Here is a 20680-nt window from a genome sequence, read left to right on the forward strand (position 1 = left end):
GTGGAACGCAGAGCCTGCGCAATAGCGGCGGTGAAGTTCCTGATGCCCTGAACCCTGCGTCGCGGAAAGCCAGGCAGGGCATGGTTGTATGGCCGCGTTTGGACGACGGGAAGCCCACTCGCCTTTATGATTCTGAAAGGCATCCAGTTCCCCTTGGTTTTAGCTGAAAGGGTTAAATACCTACGCGGACCACCAGAGCGAAGGCCTGCAGTTGAGCAAGACAAGGCAACAGCGAAAAGCACTCAAAATTGATCTTCTAGTGAGCTCCCTTACTGTGATTTTTCTTAGGGACTCTCTTTCTCAGCGGTCACTGCCAACTTCATTTCTACTCTAGAAATTATTCCAGAGGTTTTTAAAAGGAGGAAAGGTGGCCAAGCAAGTGACACCTTTTCAGATAGACAAATGTAAACACTTAAGGCGGAGTGTTTTGTGCTCCAGGCACAAATAGATCCTCGCTGTTTTTTTTTTTTTACAGGTGTTGGGTAACTTCAAGCCTTTGTCATCCCAGTAATCCACCCTTGCCCCATATCAAGCTCCAGAAATTAAGCCTTTTTCCTTGCGCCTTCTTACTACCTATGTCCATTGAGCCAGCATAGTCAACCATTTAATGTAAGCAAATTCTTTTACATAATTACAGTGTAGTGTTTATCATGTACCAGCTGTGTTCCAGGCACTGGGCCATTGCAGTAAGAATACAGGTGTACAAACTGTATACAAATAAGGCAATTTAAACATACACAGGGGTGCCTGGATGGCTCAGTGGGTTAAAGCCTCTGTCTTCTGCTCAGGTCATGATCCCAGAGACCTGGAATGGAGCCCTGCATGGGGCTCTCTGCTCCGCAAGGGAGCCTGCTCCCCCCGCCCTTCCCGCCCCTCCCCCTACCTGCCTCTCTGCCTACGTGTGATCTGTCTGTCAAATAAATAAATAAAATATTTTAAAAATTTAAACATACACAAATAATTGAGACTTTTAATAGTCAATTGTCACTCAACACCACAAACATTAAATGGCTTCAGTTTGTCAAGTTCCATGCTAGCTGTTAGGAATAATACACTTCAAAGAACCCCTCTGCCTAAGGTGATACACAACCACCATGCAGTGGTAAATGCTACAATGGAAACCGAGATACACAGATTAAATAAGATTTCTGATAAGGGCCATGTGAAAAGTAAGTGCTAGAAACATAGAAGAGTTTGGTAAAGATATTTTATTGATTCTTCACTCTTCTGCTAGCAACCCAAGGCTGGCATTAGTTCAGCTCTCTGTTACCCTATTCTGTTCTGTCTTTCCCGGTTTTAAAAGTTTCAAATTTAACTTGGTATTCCAAAAATATCAAGTACACTCAATTGTTTTTATTGTGCTCACTTATCAGTAAAATGTTTTAAGCCTGTACTACCAAAATATTTGTGTTTTTTTTTTAATTATGGACTTATATAACTGTCAAATCATACATTAAATATTTTTTCTTAGGTTAAGGCAAAAGTAACTACAAAGTTCTAATATTTTATGCATGCTGTTTCCTAACTGTACCATCTGGCTCAATCCATAGGACGCTTGTACCCCCCACTTTAAAAATCAATGCTTTAGATTGTAAACTCCATCAGGAGGGGAAACATGTTGAATTTTGCTCACTGTTTGCCCACAGATCTTAGTACAGTCCCTGGTATATACTAAGAGCCTAGTAAATACGTTTTGAATGAGTGAATGAATGAATTCTTCTCACCTTCAGCATCACCCCTCTGGTGCTTCCATGTTCTGTTCTAGATTTCCAAACTTCTGTCAGATAGTGTCCCAGGACTATTGATTCTTCTTAAACCTAAAGTAATAAAGTCATGTTCTCTTTCTTCCTCCAGCTAGACTTAGGGTTCTGAATACATATATGATTTAGGGAGAATTCCCCTCTCCCCCGGCCTGAAGCTCATCTTACACGCAGCAGAGTAAACTACCATGACCACAGTATGAATTATGGTAGATTGCAGCACTATCACATTCATGGATAAAGCTTTAAGGAAAGCAGTAGACCTGAAATGACTCCCCAACTTAAACATGTGTTTTTTGTTTTTGTTTTTGTTTTTCCCAAAATAAATCAAAAGAATGCCTAGGATTCAATGCCAGGGTTCAAGAAAAGTATCTTAGTTACTGTCAGAATCAGATTCTTGGCCACCCAGGTTCTAGACACTGTGCTGGAGTCATCCTAGTCCTTATAACCAACCTATCAAGAGTAAACCCAGGTACAGTGCAGTAAAAACAAAAACAAAAGCAAAAAACCCTGTAACTCTTGCCTTTTTCTTTACAACATCCGTACAATAATCCCTAAGAAGTGATTGTCGAATTGTTTTCATTAAATAGTTAACAATTTTATTCCTTTTTATCTTCTTCCTCCTGTGTTTCTTTATTTTTTCCTTCTGCTCTTAATTTTCATCAATGGTCTGATATCTCCTCCAACCACACACTTCCAAGCATATTAGAATGTTACTCCAATATTGCTCTTGAAAAAGAATTTAACATCTTGGGAAATATATTCCATTGTTGTAGCATCTGTAGTTGAATTAAAAAAATACAATTGAGAGGTGCCTAGCTGGCTTAGTCAGTAGAGCATGCAACTCGATCTCAGAGCTGTGAGTTTGAGCCCCACGTTGGGTGTAGAGATTACCTAAAAATAAAATCTTTAAAAAAATACAATGGAAGGTTTCATTAGAATGCAATTCTTATTAATGAGACTTGTTTCATTTCAGGATGAAATACTGTAAGTGCTCAGGAGGTATTTGCATAACATAATGAAACCTGTCTTTTGAGATTAAATATAAGTCTATGTTTGCCTCTGGACATTTGAAAGTTGACTAAAATATAGGACAGGTATAAGCGAGTTTATGCTAAGGATATCACTGTTAAGTCTCTACTGGTTCCTACTTCCTCCCCTCTCCCCTTTTCTACCATCTTACTTTTTTCTTATCTCCTAATTTGTATTTTCTGTTATCTTGTTGCCAGGGGTTCCCATTGGCCTGGCTTATCTTTGTGGGAGGCAGATAGATTAAAGGCAGTTTCCTTTACTAGCAGAACAAGGAGTCATTTCTCCACGCCCATTGTTACTCTGAGGCGACTCCTCTTCACTGCACTGGGGTTTATCTCTATTCCTGTCCTTGAGTGTTCACCCTGATGGAAGTGAACTACTTGAAGGCATGGCCCATGCCTGGTCTGCCACGTTTTCTCAAAGGCTGGTAGAACCTCTGGCAAAGAACAGATGCTCATAAGTATCTGTGGAATGAATGAACAATCTGAACTATTTCTGGATTCTCTAGTTTTTCTTCTCAATTTCCTTTTATACACTCTTTAGTACTCTACCCAGGAGTTACTGGACAATGAAAGGAGCCTGTGTCCTCAATCCTCTGTATATTCATTTACTTCTTAGGCGTTATTATCACTGTCTTTCATGACTTTGGGATCTATCTATACTCTACTGACTCCCAAATGTATTTCTCCTAAGTGTATTTTCCCCTGAAGTCTAGACTTTTATATGTAACTGCCTATTAATGACTTCTCTTGGATCTCTAAAAGGCATCTCAAATTGAAATAATAAGAAAGAAACTCTTGATTTTCCCTCAAATCTATGGATTTCCCCAGCTTTGTAAATGGCAACTCTAATTGTTCAGTTTCCCAAGCCAAACACCATAGAGTTATGTTTAGCTTCTGTCTTCCTCTGACGTCATACAGACATGCATCAGCTAAATTCTGTCTACTTGATCTTCAAAATATATCCAGAATCTCATTACTTTTCACCAACTTTACCACGAACACTGGTTTATGTTACAATAAGCTGATGCCCAGAATTTTCCAATAGCCTGGACCTTTACTGCTTTTGCCTCCTACAGTCTATTCTCAACACAGTAGCCTGAGTGATCCTCTTAAAACCAAAGACAGAGAGTGTCACTTGTGTACTTAAACCATCAATCAACCTCTCATCTCAGTTCAGAGTAAAAATCGAAACTCTTACAATGGCTTATGAAGGTGCTTCTTGACTTGGCACCTGTGTCATTTCTCCGACCTTCTAAAGCTACTTTGTCTTCTACCCACAATTACCTCCCTAGCACTAGACTTGACTCAGGGCCTTTATCCTTACTCTTCCACCATGCCAGAAGTCTCTAAGGCTTACACTCTTGCTCCATTCTCATCTCTCTAAATATCATCTTCCTAGAGTGTTCTCCTTAAACTCCCTAAATTTGCACCATCTTCCTCCCTGTCTCCCATATTCTGGAACTTTTTTACACTGCTTAATTTTTCTCCTTAGCACTTAGCACTGTCTGACATACTATCGATTTACTTTTAATATTAAGATTGAATTTAAATCTCAGTTCTCAACTTCTTCAAATCCTTAGCTATGTTAAAGATAAGATTTTCTTATAAACAGGACAGATTCTCAATGGTGTCTTTTACTTTGTTGGTTATTTCATAACTTTCATAACTTGATTTTTAAAAATTCTATCACATATTAAAGAGCTAAGGATTTGGGGGAGTAGACAAAAACAAACAATAACCAAACTTCTAGCCAAAAATCAAGTGCTACTGGCAAAGAGTAGCCATGAGGTGTCTATTGTTGTGGAATATGTTCCGGTTAACCGGTGTGTTCTGTAAGTGCTCCTTGTGATTTTAGTACCGGGGATAGAGTATAGAATATGCTTTGCCCTTATACTGTCATTCACAAAACAGGTTCTCCAAACGATGATTTAATCATGCTAAAAATCATGTGATATTTTAGTTATAATTATTATAAAAGGCCTTGCTTTTGTGCCCTTGCAGTATCAGACATGCCCTTACATGTCAAAAACTGGTAGTACAATTTCTTTCTACAGTCTCAAGTTCACTGTTTGCCAGGAGTGAATGCATGCCGAGATTCACCTAAAAATCTACAAGAGTGTGTTGCGATTCAATTGTTTTGTAAATTATTGCTCAGCATCTGGATATGAAGCACATCTTTTTTTTTCCCCCCCAAATTTAAGTGCATTCCCTAAGGTTAATTTCATTAAGTCAATTCTCTTTCAGCTAAAGAGCATTACAGGATTGTCTTCTAATGTGAATGATTAAATGACACATTGCACTCTGTTGGATGTATCTCAATAAAATGAGCTCAGATATAAAACTGAAAATGCTGTCAGATACCCTAGAAGCATATAACTGAGGCAATTTCAGGCTATTTAAGATCTAGAAATAAAAGGTACAGATGTATGTCATTACTTTTGCATTTTGCTGATCAATAAGATTAACTTCTACATAGTCTTAAACTATATGTAATCTTTTCTTGATTTTTTTGTCTCCACCTCTCCCACCCTTTATGTTTCCTTGAATTTGACCTAGAACAAAATGTTTCTTTCCTATCTCCTCATAATCAGAGTGCTCTGTGCAGGCCGTTCCCCCCCCCCTTTTTTTTAAAGATTATATTTATTTGACAGAGAGAGGGTGATCACAGGTAGACAGAGAGGGGGTGGGGGAAGCAGGCTCCCTGCTGAGCAGAGAGCTTGATGCCGGGCTCCATCCCAGGACCCTGAGACCATGACCTGAGCGGAAGGCAGAGGCTTAACCCAGGCACCCCAGGCCCCCCCCCCACTTTTTTTTTTTTTTTAAAAACCACTTATAATATTAATATAATTATTTGCTTATATCTCTCTTCCCCAACTCAAGGCCAGAAAACGTGTCATGTATCATCTTTGTTCCTCTAGCTTTGTGGTATGCCAGATATTTAGTAGGCATAAAAGTTTATGAACTAGGGGCGCCTGGGTGGCTCAGTGGGTTAAGCCGCTGCCTTCGGCTCAGGTCATGATCTCAGAGTCCTAGGATCGAGTCCCGCATCGGGCTCTCTGCTCAGCGGAGAGCCTGCTTCCCTCTCTCTCTCTGCCTGCCTCTCCATCTACTTGTGATTTCTCTCTGTCAAATAAATAAATAAAATCTTAAAAAAAAAAAGTTTATGAACTAGACTCTCAAAAGACCATTCACTTTCTTCATGATAAAGATAGCAAATAAGACATAGGAAGCTGTTTCACGATATGCAAAAAAGACTTTTAGAGTCCTAAATTCATTTCAACAGCTTAATGGGCTCTGATAATATGATTGGAACTTTTTAAAAAATTATTTTATTTATTTGTCAGAGAGTGAGAGAGAGATCACAAGCAGGGGGAGCTGGAGGCAGAGAGAGGAACCGGCTTCCCGCTAAGCAAGGAGCCTGATGTAGGACTCCAACCCAAGACCCTGGGATCGTGAGATGAGCTGAAGTCAGATAGTTAACCTACTGAGTCACCCAGGCGTCCTATGATTGCGACTTCTGAAAGTGCTCCTCATGATCCTAGTAACTTGTTCCTAACAGATGGAAAGAGTATGGCAAAAATAATGGAATGACCCTCCAAGATTAGGTTAGGAAAGAACTGACTGCTATCTTACTGGCAATCTCTATTCAGTGTTTTGGATTGCATACTTTGAAGAAATAAAGGGGCTATGTTGAAGATGCTCACAAATCAAGAAATCAAGTATGCCTCTGGCCAATAGACAGCTAGGAACTGAGGTCCTCAGTATGACAGTTCACAAGGAACTGAATCTTGCCAATGACCACAAGAGTGAACTTGGAAGTGCTTCCTTCCTTATCAAGGCCTTAAGATGACTCGAGGTCCAGTCGATATCTTGATTGTAGACTGTGAGAAACCCTGAAACATAAAACCCAGCTAAGTAAACAATGCTCTAATTCTTCACCTATAGAAACGTTGGGAGAAAACAATTCATTTGAAGACACTGTTTTGGGATCATTTGTTACAAAGCAATAGACAACTAATACAGATAAGTCAATAGTTTTACTTTTTAAAAACAGAATCAAATGAATAAAGTTTATTTATTTGCTGGAACAATCAATGTATGCTTAGTGTTTTGATAACTATGTCAATATTTTAGTTATAAGAAGTTGCCTTTCCCAGTGTGCTTCCAGGAAAACATTTACACACATGGGAGTAGGTTGACAAATTTCAAAAGGAGGAGGTGGAGATCAAGGCATGCCACTTTGTAAACAAAGCAAGGTACTGCTCTGTGGAATGAGGGCATACTGAGAAGGGATGTACATTCTCAGCCCAACACCAACAAACATTTTCTAACTCAGTGGGCCAGTCAAGTCCTTCAAATTTTCATTTCATATATTGCTTTGAATTAAGGAATTGCAGGTTAGTTACTAATAAAACACAAACAGAAAAACGGACACAAACATTATATAACAAGAATAACACACTGTACATTCACTTACTAATAGGTAGTCCCAGTTAGTTTATTGGATCAATTAAGCTCTGAAAGCATGAAAGCCTGGAAAGTTTCTGTGTTCAAGAAAAATCCCCAAAGACAGGGGATAAATGGTGCCATGGTGGATACACAGGACAAGCATAAAAATACAAAATTCATATTCAGGAAACACTCATGAATGCTCAGGTCACTTTTAAAAGTCCTAGGCACCTAATAGTGTATCTGGAAATCAGTGGGTGCTAATTATATATTTACGGAATATTTTGGGGGGACCTGGTATGTGCCAGGAATTGAGATAGTAACACTACAATACTTGGTAAAAAGTGTTTGCACTTAAGAAGTGCAAAAAAAAAAAAAAAAAAAAAAAAAAAGTCCTATGAAAAGTCAGATATTGCAGAGGATGAAAAAAGGGGATTGAAGCAGCAAGGTTTTTGCAAAGGCTATACTCTCACCTTAACACTGTTCACTTGCCCCTTTTCCAGGCTTCAGTTTAGAGGTCACCTTCTCACATTGGTCTTTCCTAATATCCTGGGTAAAATCAGTCTCTTCTTGCATTTCCCCTTCCTCAGTCTCTAGCAAATACTCAGGTCACAGCACTTTGCACAATCTGTAACTGTTTTGGTTGCTTATTTTTATTCCTATCTGCCTAATTAGCCTTTAAACTCCAGGATGTTAGGAAAGAATCTGCCTTGCCCACTGGGGTGTGTCAGGCATAAAGTAGGCACATAATAGATATCTGTTGAATGACCGAACGTGAAATATGAAGCTAAAAAAAAGGGTACTGGTGTAGGAATGGAAAAAAGCTGCGTGTCCACACAGGGAGGTCCAGACGAGGATTCCAATCACAGCTCTCCCTCCGAAGAGCAAGGCCCTCTGCACAATACGCACGGAGCACCCAGAAGGGATTCTCAGGAGGCGGGGATGCCCTATGCCGGTGGCCTGGGGGAAAGAGCAGCTTCTCCCTTTCCACCCCCACTTTCCCTAGTCTGCATCGCAGCCCTCTAGAGCCCCGATCACTTCCGGGCCCCACAAGCCCGCCCCTCCCGGGAACCAGAGCCCGCCCCCCGGAACCCCTTCCTCTACTCGCTGGGTGTGGGGACCGTTGGCCGGCCGCAGAACAGGGCGGTGCCGCCTCCGCCCTGCGCCCCTTGCAGCTCTCCCCCCACCCGCGCCCGGGGCGCCCTCCGCGTCCCCGCCCCGTTCCCCCGCCGCGGTCACCCCATTCATCCCGCGGCCGCACCCGCCAATCACCGTGCACCAACAGCGCCGCATCTGGCGATGGGGCGGGGCCTCGTGAGGCGCGCGCTCGCGCCTTCCTCGCCCCGAGCTCGCGCCCAGGCCGGGTCATTCCCGGGCATTGACCGGCCTCGTCCCAGCGCTGACCCGGCCGGCGACTGCGGGTGGGGGAAGCGCTGAGCCCGGGAGCAGAGGGTTGTGCGGTCCGGACTGCGGAGTCCTGGAATCAGAGGATGGCCGGGGCCTTGATTCCGGGGGTCCCCCATGCCCCTCACACCCAGCCCCCCAGCATCCAGATGGGAGCGTATTACGTTCCCCGTCCCCAGACGCGCGACTGGGTGCAGCTGTGTGATGGGCGCAAAAAGGGAGATGAGGAAGCCAACGTGTCTGTGAGCAGCTCAGCCCAAGTCTGGTGCTGGGGAAAAGCCTCTGGAGAGAAGCTTCAAATCGTTACTCATCTTTGGTCTTTTTCTTTTCTTTTTTTTTTTTTTTAAATAATCGGTGAATTTGGGATGCCTGGGTGGCTCAGTGGGTTATTAAGCCTCTGCCTTGGGCTCTGGTCATGGTTGTGATCTCGGGGTCCTGGGGTAGAGCCCCACATCCGACTCTCTGCTCAGCGGGGAGCCTGCTCCCCCCCCCCTTACCTTGTGATTCAGTCAAATAAATAAATAAATAAATCTAAAAAAAAAATCATTTAAGAAAAATACTAATCCGTTAGTTCGGCTTGTGTAGAATTTGTTAACGTGTGTCCACTCCGGAGAGTGAAGTATAACAAAAGACTGCCCCTGCTGAGGTTAAAATTATATTTACTTATATCCTCATAAATTGTGATACTGAAAATATTTCTTTTGGAATATTTCATAAATGGGCTCTCCCAGTCTGATTTATCTTCCATTATGTCTTATTCACCAGGAAAGTTAACAGGATACCTAGTGACTTTTCAATTGGTGGCAAAAGTCACTCCCTCACCTCCTCCACCACTCCCTACCTAGTCCTCCAAACACTTAAAGGCATAGAAAGCAGTTTGATCACTGCTGCTTGATATTTTCACTTCAAGTTTAATTCTCCTAGCCAGTCTGTAGGAATAGGTATTATCGCTCTTTTCAGATGTCAGAACAGGCCCCAGATTAATCTGGCCAAGGTCACAGATTTGTAAATTTAAAAGTTTGGATCCTGTTCACCTTTCTTTTCCTGAGATGATGAAATTTCAATCCACTTTAAGTGGAAGGTGGGAAGAAATCTAACGCTTTTGGAGTCCTTAGCTAAAGACAGTACACCTAGCCAAGCGCAAGCACCTCTTGGAGATGAGTTTCTGTTTCTTGAGAACTCTGTTAAGTGCATACTTTTCATGCCAGAACTTTGAAGGTTTCTGGAAGGAGAGTTCCTTGAAGTTCTGAAATGCCCGGTCACATGTTGGCTGAAGCCTTTTGCAACCCTTGCTTTACCTGAAACAAATACACATTTCGTAATTAAGTATAGCCAGAAGGGATGCTGGAAGGCTCCCTGCGTCTTGATCAGGGACTTCAGTCTTTGTGGCAAACAGAGTACAGAAAATTTGGATTAAAGACAGAGTTAATGAAGTCACAGAATGCTTTTTGCAGGCAGAAAGAAGCAAGCTATGATCAGACTTCTAACAAAATCTGATTTAGCAGATTGGCTGAGTATATCTGCTCCATGCTTCGTGTTGTGGGTACACAAAGATGAGTGAGCAGCTTTTCCTGCCTGCCGGAAAAGGTTCCAGTTGGATTAAGGGACATTAGTGAGTTAGTGTATGGATAACAGTAAAGGAGGGCAGCACATAAAGTGACAATAGGTAAATACAAGGCAAGAATTATAGTTGAGCTCTCACCAAGAAGTAGGTCAAAATATGGAAGGAAAGGAAGACCCCTGTAGGCTCCATGCTGAAGAGTTAGGACCACCAAGCAGCCAGAATGGCCTTAATTAAAAAAAAGAAAAAAAAAAGCCAATCCAGCCAACCCAATATCCCTCAACATCCTTTAACACCACATTGTACTTGGTCCCAAATCCCAAATCCTTCCTACGATGTGAAGCCCTGCATGAAGCAGGTCCTGCCTACCTGCCATCCTCCCAGGGCACCGTTGTTTTACTCGCACAGTACTCAATTCCTCTCTTTGTTTCTCAGAGATGAAACTTTTTCCCACCTCAGTCGTTTTACACGTGCTCTCCCCTCTGCCTGGTCACTTACACTGTCCCCTTTCTGTACCTCTTTTCCTAGCCCATCTGTTCTCTGAGTCGTTTCCTTTGAGAAGCTCCCCTTCTAAATAAAACCCACTGTTGCAACTCTCATCAGATCTTTTTTTTTTCCCCATACATTTTTCAAAAATTTCTAAGATATTGTTCTTTGTGTGATTATCTCTTTGATATCTGCCTGCGCTGGCATTGCATCATTTTTTCCTCAGTGGGCTTATAACAATGTATAAGATAGAGTCATTTCTGAAATTACTTGTTTTTATGTTTGCTGGCCCCACTTGTTTCAGGCTTCATGCGAACATGGTTTTGTTTCCTATCATATCCAGCAGTTAGCAATGGGTGGCACATGGCCAGTGCTCAATAAATATTTCTTGAATTAATGCTGAGACTCTCTCTATCTAGAATCCATGCTGGGGAAGAGTGGGAGGCCGGATGAGAAGGCAGGCTGGAGGCCGTGCTGGGGGCAGAGAGAAGCATTTCTATCTAGCCTGTCAGTTAGATCCTCACTGTTTAGTGTGGAAGTCACTGGCCACAGGTGGGGATTGAGCATTTATGCAACATGACTGAGGAACTGAATTTAAATTCTGTTTAATTTTGATTTATGGACATGTCCTAAAGTATATCTGGGACAACATGGCTATGTGATTCTACTTTTTATTAAGTTTTATGAAATCCAAATACAGATGAATTTTGGTGAAAATTTATCATCTCAACTGGATTTTGACCTCATACAAAAGAAGATTATAAAAGATCTCATTTTTCTCTAAAGATTACATGTTGAAATGGTACTATTTTGGATATATTGGGTTAAGTAAAACATAGTTTTAGAGTAATTCTAGGTATATAGCCAAAGAATTGAAAGCAGGGACTCAAACGTGTACTTGTACACCAATGTTCATAGCAGCAAATACTGAAAAGATAGTCACACCCCAATGTCCATCAACAGATGAATTCATATGCAAAATGGGATATATATTTGAATATTATTCAACCTTAAAAAGGCATGGTATTTTGACCCATGCTACAATACAGATGAACCTCGAAAGTGAAATGAATGAAATAAGCTAGTGGCAAAAGGACAAACATTGTGTGAGTCCACTTATATGAGGTACATGGAATAGGCAAATTGATAGAGACAGAAAGAAGAATAAATGTTACCTGGGGCCAGAGAAATTGGAGAGCTACTATTTAATGGGTATAAAATTCCCGTTTGGGTTAATGAAGGTGTTCTGGAAATGGACAATGATGATATTTGCACAGCACTGTGAATAGACTAAATGCCTTTGAATGTGAATTTTATGTCCATCTCACCACATCAAAAATTAATTTCACTTATTCCTTTTTGCTTTCAAAAAATTTGGCTACTACTAAATTTGGCTACTAATTTAAAAGCCACTTTTAAATGACAAAAATGGCTTCCTCATCCATGTTCTTTCAGAAAGCAGTGGGTTAGACAATGGAGGACCTTGGGAGAGGATGAATACACATCTGTGGTGAAGAGTTCACCAATGTTGCACCAGGAAGGCCGCTTGCAAGGAGGGCAAGAGGGTAGCACATTATGATGAATCCAAAAATTTAAGACTTGGCTGAATAGGTTGTGTATAAAAAGATGCATACAGAAAAGCCTGGATGGAGGGGGGAGGGGACGCACACTAGGGTTTCATCCAGGAAGGGCTTTTTTTTTGTGGCTGAAGTGGGAACCTTCTAGAGATAGTTTTCTCTGCAGTAACAGGATAACTTGGCAGTCATCCCAGCGTGATGTTTCTTAATTGTCGTGGGATCAAATGAATACCACATGTGAAAGAGCTTTTTAATCTGAGGTGAGAGGTACAGGTGAGGTGAGATACAAGGGTGAGGCACAGGTAAGGTTAATCACAAGAGTGGGATTTCTTCAGTGTGTTCTTGATGGTATTTGCAATCTGCTCCGGCGTCTATAAAGAAGCACTGGCTTGGGAAGTTTTCTCTTAGTGCCCCAGGATCTTTTGTATAAAACTGTGAGAAGGGTCATCCATCTTGAATCCCTCGGTCCCTTGACTCCATTCCTCCAAAACTGCACCACCCCTTTTTTCAGAATATTGCTCTTGGAGAATGATTATCTTCCCGTGTTCGATATTGTCCTATTACTCGTGCAGTTTCCAATCACCCAGAAGCCAGGTAAGTGTTGACCCCAACTCAGGAGTGCGTCCTGGGTTTCAAGGACAAGTTGTATAGAAGGTGAGAGAACAATAATGGGAGACAAATTTGTTCAACTTGGTCTGCTGCTCAGGGAAGCCAGTGGGAGATATAGGGTCCAGAATTGCTTGAGGGCTGATCTTGTGGGTTCTCAGGAGTTTGAGATACACTGGTCCCCTGGACCTTACTCCAGCATATCCTTAAAGCCCTCCCACAGTTTAGGAAACCGTCCAGTTCTGCCCCAGATTAAGAATAGCCATCACTGGGGCCAAGCCTCAGGTCTCCCCAGATCAGAAGGACGTGGACCGCTCCAGAATTAAAATTTCACCTGAGTTGGGCTGAAAATGGCTCTGACACTGGGACGATACTGGGGAGAAAGCCAAGTTCCCTGAAGAAAAATCTATATCCTCAGAATATGAGTTTACTACTCTACAAAACAATGCAGGGGGCTTCTCTACCCAAATGAGATCAGAAGCATGTAGCACTGCTAAAAAGATTGCACCAAATAAGCCTTTTTTCTTTCTGTATATTTTATATTTATTGCTGTTTTTAGGTTTAGTGTGCCTTCGTTCTTTTAAAAGAGCCCTGTAAGGCATAGGATTATGTCCTGTCTGACTTGTCTTGACTGTGTATAGCACTGTTGCTGGTATGGGATGACAGAGTAGGTTTTTTATTTGTTTTTTTTTGTTGTTTGTTTTTTTTAAAGATTTTGTTTATTTATTTGGACACAAAGAGACCAAGAGAAAATACAGGCAAAAGAGGAGGGAGACGCAGACTCCCCAAAGAGCAGGGAGCCCTATGCTTGATCCCAGGACCCTGAGATCATGACCTGAGCCCAAGGCAGACACTTAACAACTGAGCCACCCAGGTGCCCCTGAAAGAGTAGGTTTTTAATATCCAAATTTCTACAGATCAGCTCTGGTGTAAACAGTGCCTTTGGTGGGAGTTTACCCTTAGCCCTGATTATGCTGGCAGGGTCATGGCTAAGAGTTTGCATTATGTTTGTAGATGTCACAAGTAATTGAGTTACTAGAGTACGTTGTTTCTTTCTGTCCGTTTTGAGAAGAAAGCTATTTCTGGGCTCGGAGGTTCATGGCTAGGTTTGCTCTCCACAAAGTAGGAATTAGAGGTAGTTATCTCAAAAGAGAGAAGATGGACTTTGGCTTGAATCTTTTAAGTCACAGCTGGTTTAATTCAACCTGGTAATGATTCTAGCATCCACCACGCCTGTGTTAATGGGACAGAGGAGCATGACACAGTTTCCCAGGGAAGTGAAGAGGCATGACGGAAAGGTACTCATCTACTAAATGCTTAAATTATCCGAGATTAAGATTGGGCTCCAAACAGGAGACTACTAAAAAAAAAAAAAAATCACTATTTTATAAATTAGCAAACTTCTTGGGGCACCTGAGTGGCTCAGTCATTTAGATATCTGTTGGTTTCAGCTCAGATCATGATCTCAGGGTTGTGAGATTGAACTCCATGTCGGGCTCATTCTGGGGCATGAAGGCTGCTTGAGATTCTCTCTCCCTCTGCCTTCCCCCTCTTCTTTAAAGTTAGCAAACTTCTTGATTCTTCTTGTCTGTAGTACCAGAGAATGCAGTTCAGCTAAAGGTGCCAAGGGATTAATCTAACAACACTAACGAATGGTAAAGTCAAAGTTCTTTAATCTTTTGGGTGGTTCTGGGAGAGCCACAGTAGTTTTATATGTGTGTGACTATAATATCTGCACACTAAATTGTCAGGATGCCAACATTTCTGGGTTCTCAATTTCTGGTAGTAGTTGTGTAGTTGTCGGTTTGTGTTTTTTTTATGATAAGTTAATGGCATGGTTCTGCATTGTGGCTTGTCCTCTTGTCTCCTGACAAATTAAGCTATTTTGCTAAAGTGACTCCACTAATTATTAATGCTTCTGGGAAGGGCAGAAACAACTGCTGTTTGTTTTTTTCTGAAGGATTCATAAAATCTCAAATCCACGTATTGCTTGATTCTGAATGAACATAGATTTTTAAAAAAAAATATTTTATTTATTTGACAGAGAGAGATCACAAGTAGGCAGAGAGACCGGCAGAAGCAAGCTCTCCGCTGAGCAAAGAGCCCGATGTGGGGATGGATCCCACAACCCTGAGATCATGACCTGAGCTGAAGGCAGAGGCTTAACCATTGAGCCACCCAGGTGCCCCTGAACACAGATTTTTGCATTTTATAAGCAATTATCATGTTTTTCCATATTGCTACATTATCTTTTTTAAGATTTTATTTATTTATTTGAGAGAGAGAGCATGAGCTGAGGGTGGGGCAGAGGGAGAGGGACAAGCAGACTCCTGGCTGAGCACGGAGCCTGTCCCAATGCAGGGCTTCATCCCAGAACCCTGAGGTCGTCATCTGAGCCAAATCAAGAGTCAGTCACAACCAACTGAGCCACCCAAGTGCCCCTACATTATCTTTTTAAAAATGTCCATTTAATAATTGCACCATAGGGCACCTGGGTGGCTTAGTGGGTTAAAGCCTCTGCCTTCAGCTCAGGTCATGATCCCAGGGTCCTTGGATCAAGCCCCACGTTGGACTCTCTGCTCAGCAGGGAGCCTGCTTCCCCCTCTCTCTGCCTGCCTCTTTGCCTACTTGTGATCTCTGTCTGTCAAATAAATAAATAAAATATTAAAAAAAATAATTGCACCATAGCCATTGCTTGAGCCATTGGGGCTCGAAGCAAATTTCTAGGTGTTGGACCAAATCTACTGAATCCAAAAAACTGGGGGTGAGCTCAAGAGAATATGTTACATAAATTCTGCTTTACTAGAGCTGGGTTAAAAGCCACGATTCTCCATTGTTGTAAATAATTTTGCAGTAAATGTCTCTGTGAACTTTTGTTTCTCTTCTTTGAATAATTTCCTTATTTTTTGGTATGTCATTTTTTTTTTCTAAATGCAATGAACCAAAAGTACTTATAACATTTAACCTGTTTTCCTAACTTTTTTATTTTCTTTTCTCATACTGATCAACAAATATTTCCAACAATAATAGAGTCCATTTTTACCTACATTTTAAATTCTACACATGTGACAGGCAGTAGTTTAAATCTAGGGAATTTATGAGACAAAAGACAAAATCTTTCTATACTCTACTTGGTTGACTAGGTTAGGGAAGAAGGCAGTGGCAGTGCAAAGTGGGTTTGTAGCCACACATATGGGAATAGTATTAACTAATGGAAGGGAATGTTCTTCATACTTAGAGAGCAATTTCACATAACTTTTTTTAAAAAAAGGATTTTATTTATTTGAGAAAGAGCACAAGGGGGTGTGGTGAGGAGCAGAGGGAGAAGCAGACAACCCACTGAGCTGGGAGCCTGACACAGAGATCCTGACTGGAGCCCAAGGCAGACGCTTAACCAGTTGAGCCACACAAGTGCCCCATAATTTCACATTATTATCTGATTAGGTTCTCTTAATCCTGTGAGGCAGGTATAATTCTTCACACAATATGGATAAAAGGAAGCCAAGGCTTAAGGTTGTTAAGAAAATGCTCAAAGCCTGGGTCATTGTCTGAATGTGGAAGCTTTCCTGCCTGTTCTTTTCTATGCTGTCGCATATCATAGGGTTTATTTACTGGGGGTACCCGTTTCTTATTTATTTATTTACTTATTTATTTATTAATGTACAATGTATTATATGCCCCAGGGGTACAGGTCTGTGAATCATCAGGCTTACACAATTCATAGAACTTACCATAGCACATACTCTCCCCAAGGTCCATCCCCCAGTCACCTTATCTCTCCCACCCCACCCCCCAGCAACCCTCAGTTTGTTTCCTGAAATTAAGAGTCTTTTCGGGTTTGTCTCCCTCCCTGGTCCCATCTTGTTTCATTTTTTCCCCTCCCTCCCCTCCATGATGCCCCAACCTGCCTCTCAAATTCCTCATATCAGGGTGATCGTATGATAGTTGTCTTTCTCCAATTGACTTATTTCACTCAGCATAATACCCTCTAGTTCCATCCACGTCATTGCAAATGGCAAGATTTCATTTCTTTTGATGACTGCATAGTATTCCATTGTGTATATATACCACATCTTCTTGATCCATTCATCTGTTGATGGACATCTAGGTTCTTTCCATAGTTTGGCTATTGTGGACATTGCTGCTATAAACATTTGGGTGCACATGCCCCTTTGCATCACTATGTTTGTATCTTTAGGGTAAATACCCAGCAGTGCAATTGCTGGGTCATAGGGTAGCTCTATTTTCAACATTTTGAGGAACCCCATGCTGTTTTCCAGAGTGGCTGCACCAGCTTGCATTCCTATCAACAGTGTAAGAGGGAGGTACACGTTTCTTTTTCTTTCTTTCTTTTTTTTAAAGATTTTATTTATTTATTTGACAGATCACAAGTAGGTAGAGAGGCAGGCAGAGAGAGGGAGGAGGAAGTAGTCTCCCTGCCAAGCAGAGAGCCTGATACAGGACTCAATCCCAGGACCCCGGGATCATGACCCACCCAGGTGCCCCAGCTACCGGTTTCTTAATAGAATGTTGGGAGAAGTTTTCTTCTTTACCTCTACTTTTATTTCTGCCTTAAAAAATTAGAAAATTGGGGCACCTGGGTGGCTCAGTGGGTTAAAGCCTCTGTCTTCGGCTCAGGTCATGATCCCTGGGGTCCTGGGATTGAGCCCCGCATCGGACTGTCTGCTCAGCAGGGAGCCCGCTTCCCTTCCTCTCTCTCTCTCTCTCTCTCTGCCTGCCTCTTTGCCTACTTGTGATCTCTGTCTGTTAAATAAATAAAGTCTTAAAAAAAAATTAGAAAATTGAAGCCCAGTCAGTTTAATGACAAAAGCAGGTGATAGCAAAGATTAGTTGCAAGGTACTGCACCAGGTACTGCGGGAGTACAAAGATGAGAGGCACAGCCCAGGCCTCCAGGGGCTTTCATCTGGGAAATACACAGACATGTTTAAGAAGCGGCCAGGGACCATAGAAGGTTTAGCTGATTTATTCCTTGACCGTTGAGGAAATAGAGGCCTAACTTCAAAGATTCCCCACTTGAGTTATTCCAAATTATCTCTCAATGCTGTCTCCTTTTGTGAACTTCAGGCTCCTCAAGAGTGGAACATGGTTTCCTGATTCCTATGTTGTCCCCAGGGTTCACACACTGCCAGTACTGAGCGGGTACCCATGAAGTGGATCTTGGCCCCAATTTCTCCCATATACAACATGCCTTGTGATGTTTTCCCCCATTTAACCAGTATTTATTTAGTTTCTGCTATGTAATAGGCACCGTTCTAATAACTTGGGAGATTAGGGAACAGAACAGACAGAAATCCCTGCCCTTGCAGAGTCAAAATGTACATTCATTGTTTTGTTCCCATGGAGTTTGCTCCCTGCATGGTATATAGGATAGGAGAGATGTTGAGCATCTTGGTTTCCAGGTTTGGTTCTTCTGTGCTCTTACAGCTAAAGAAATGCATGATTTCTAATAGCCAAGGAAGTTTCAGGTATCCTCCCATAAATCTTTCTGTTAAACTTGGCCCCAACAAATCTGAATTTCATTGGAAACCTTAGGGAACGGTCTGCGTAAAGACACAGAGTGGCAAAGGGCCTGCTTAAGGGTTTGGTGGAACTGATTAGCTGGAAATTAGGCCTGGCTGAGATCAGAGCAGAGGGCCTTGAAGAGGCCATTTAGGTCTTGGGTAACTGAGAATGTTTTGAAGCTTTTGCAGAGGAAAAGTAAATGGTTATCTGTATGAGGGAGGTTTCCCTGGTGGTGGTGAGAAGGGTTCACTAGAGAGGACTGAGACAAATTGGGAGGGTCCTCTATGGTGCCTGCTAGGAAATACTAGACCTGGAGCAGGACAGAAGAAATGAGAAGCGGGAAGAGAAGCCGTACAAGGAGAAACAATACAACTAGGTGGCTCATGGAGAGAATCAGTGAGGGTGATTGGTATCTGGGAGAATGCTAGTGACATTAGCCACTACAAATGTAGGTCAATGAATAGGCTTTTGATTGCTAGATGTGAATGATACAATGAATGCAACTTTGGATATTTTGTACCAATTATGTAGGACAGTATCCCTCATATGGTTGATGCCAAATTATTAGTTTTAATTCATCTCAACACCTATGAGTTCCTACCACTTGCTAAGTCTTAGAGGCCATACAAAGATGAGTAAGACAAGGGAAAAAAAAAGATGAGTAAGACAAATCTTGCCTCAAATAGCTTTCATCCTGATGACAGAAATACATAATAATAATAATAAAATAATAAAAAGAGGTATAAGAATCATCAAGACCTGAAGAAGAAAAAGATTATAGTCCTTTAGAGGCAAGCTGTGATGGTTAGTATACATTTTTTTTAAGTTAAACATTTTTTAGCATGTTTCCAGTGGCCGTGGTTGACTATGGCCATAGGATCTCCAGTTGTACGTGAGAGCAACCTGGGGCAGCTCTGACAGCACAGGTCTGCGTAACATCTACCTGCATCTGCTAGAATGGCTCAAGGGGAAAAGGAAGGGCATCCCCCCCTCCCCCGTAAACGACAAAAATATTCTTTGAAATGATCAAGTTCAGAAGTATCTAATAAATGTTGACTCTGTGCACTCAAGTGTAGGGATTAGTCTATAAAAACCTTGGTGAATTCCTTCCAGGGGGATGGCAGGACCTGCTGTTGGCTCACCAGCATCCTGGAATTTCCCTGGTGAAATCTGAAACCAGCCTCTGTACTCGGAGGAGAGGGAGAGAGGATGAAGAGGCCCCTCCAGGTTTGTAGGTGGCAGGTTTAATAAGCAAAGGGAACTTGCATACAAGGCTTATCTTGGACTGCGGCAAGATGAGAAACAACAATTTTTTTAAGCAACAAAAACCTGTTTTGTTTTTTTCAAATACAGATACAGATGTTTGCATGTTTTGCAAATATTGCTTCAAAGCAACCTTTCTGTACACAGCACCTTCTGTTCTCATAGCTCCTAAACACAGATATGTATCCACAGTGCAGTGTGGGCTCATTGAGTATCCAACTTGCACAACACTCATCATTTAAAGAGGCAAAATGATTAGTCAAATCACAACTGTTTTTGTCAAGGCAATTTTTAAAAAAGATTTTATTTATTTATTTGACATACACATAGAGCACAAGTAGGCAGAGCAGCAGCAGAGGGAGAGGGAGAAGAAGGCTCTCCACCGACCAGGGAGCCTGATGCAGGGCTGATCCCAGGTCACCAGGATCAGGACATGAGTGGAAGGCAGATGCTTAACTGACAGAGCCACCCAGGCACCCCATAAGGCAATTTTTTATAGGTGGAGAGTTTTTCTCTAACGAAATTTAGGTAGTGCACTTATTTCTAAATGGTAACAGCAATCTTTGCACATAACAACTTCCAGTGGCTCCGCTTGGGGTTAATTCAGCTTGACCCAGAAATTGGAATGGAGCCTCTCTCAACATGACTTTAAATTAGACAGGCACACTGAGGTAATTAGAACCGGGAGTCATTCCTCCTTCCCTAATGACAAAAGGCACAGTGAGTGAAATGGGATTATTTTCTTGACAAAATTTAAACAACAAACCCAACCAATGATGGCCACTTGGCACAATGAGGGTAATTTAGTTTCTGCTTTCGTCTTTGGAAAATAAATGAGACTGAGTCCCTTAAAGTTGTAGTTTCCCCAGAAGTGATGCTCAAATGTATTTTCAGAAAAGAAAAATCAGTAATTTAATAATACCACAGTGCTCCTACCTCACAGTTGTGGCTCACACCCACCGGCCAAATCTTAAAAGTTTATAAGGTGGCTTTGACCAGGTTCAGTCATGTACAGT

The 20680-nt window shown here is 41.8% G+C and overlaps 1 non-coding gene across 1 annotated transcript; it reads left to right on the forward strand.

The window, feature by feature from the left end:
* Window positions 1-19239: 19239 nt before the first annotated feature.
* Window positions 19240-19372, forward strand: LOC123389552. The gene has a single exon (XR_006604165.1). It is a non-coding gene; the product is annotated as a small nucleolar RNA SNORA44 (small nucleolar RNA).
* The last annotated feature ends 1308 nt before the right edge of the window (window positions 19373-20680 follow it).

The sequence above is a fragment of the Mustela putorius genome, unplaced genomic scaffold (assembly GCF_011764305.1).
Source record: "Mustela putorius furo isolate JIRA1106 unplaced genomic scaffold, ASM1176430v1.1 tig00003983_pilon_pilon_pilon, whole genome shotgun sequence".
In the NCBI taxonomy this organism is placed as follows: Eukaryota; Metazoa; Chordata; class Mammalia; order Carnivora; family Mustelidae; genus Mustela; species Mustela putorius.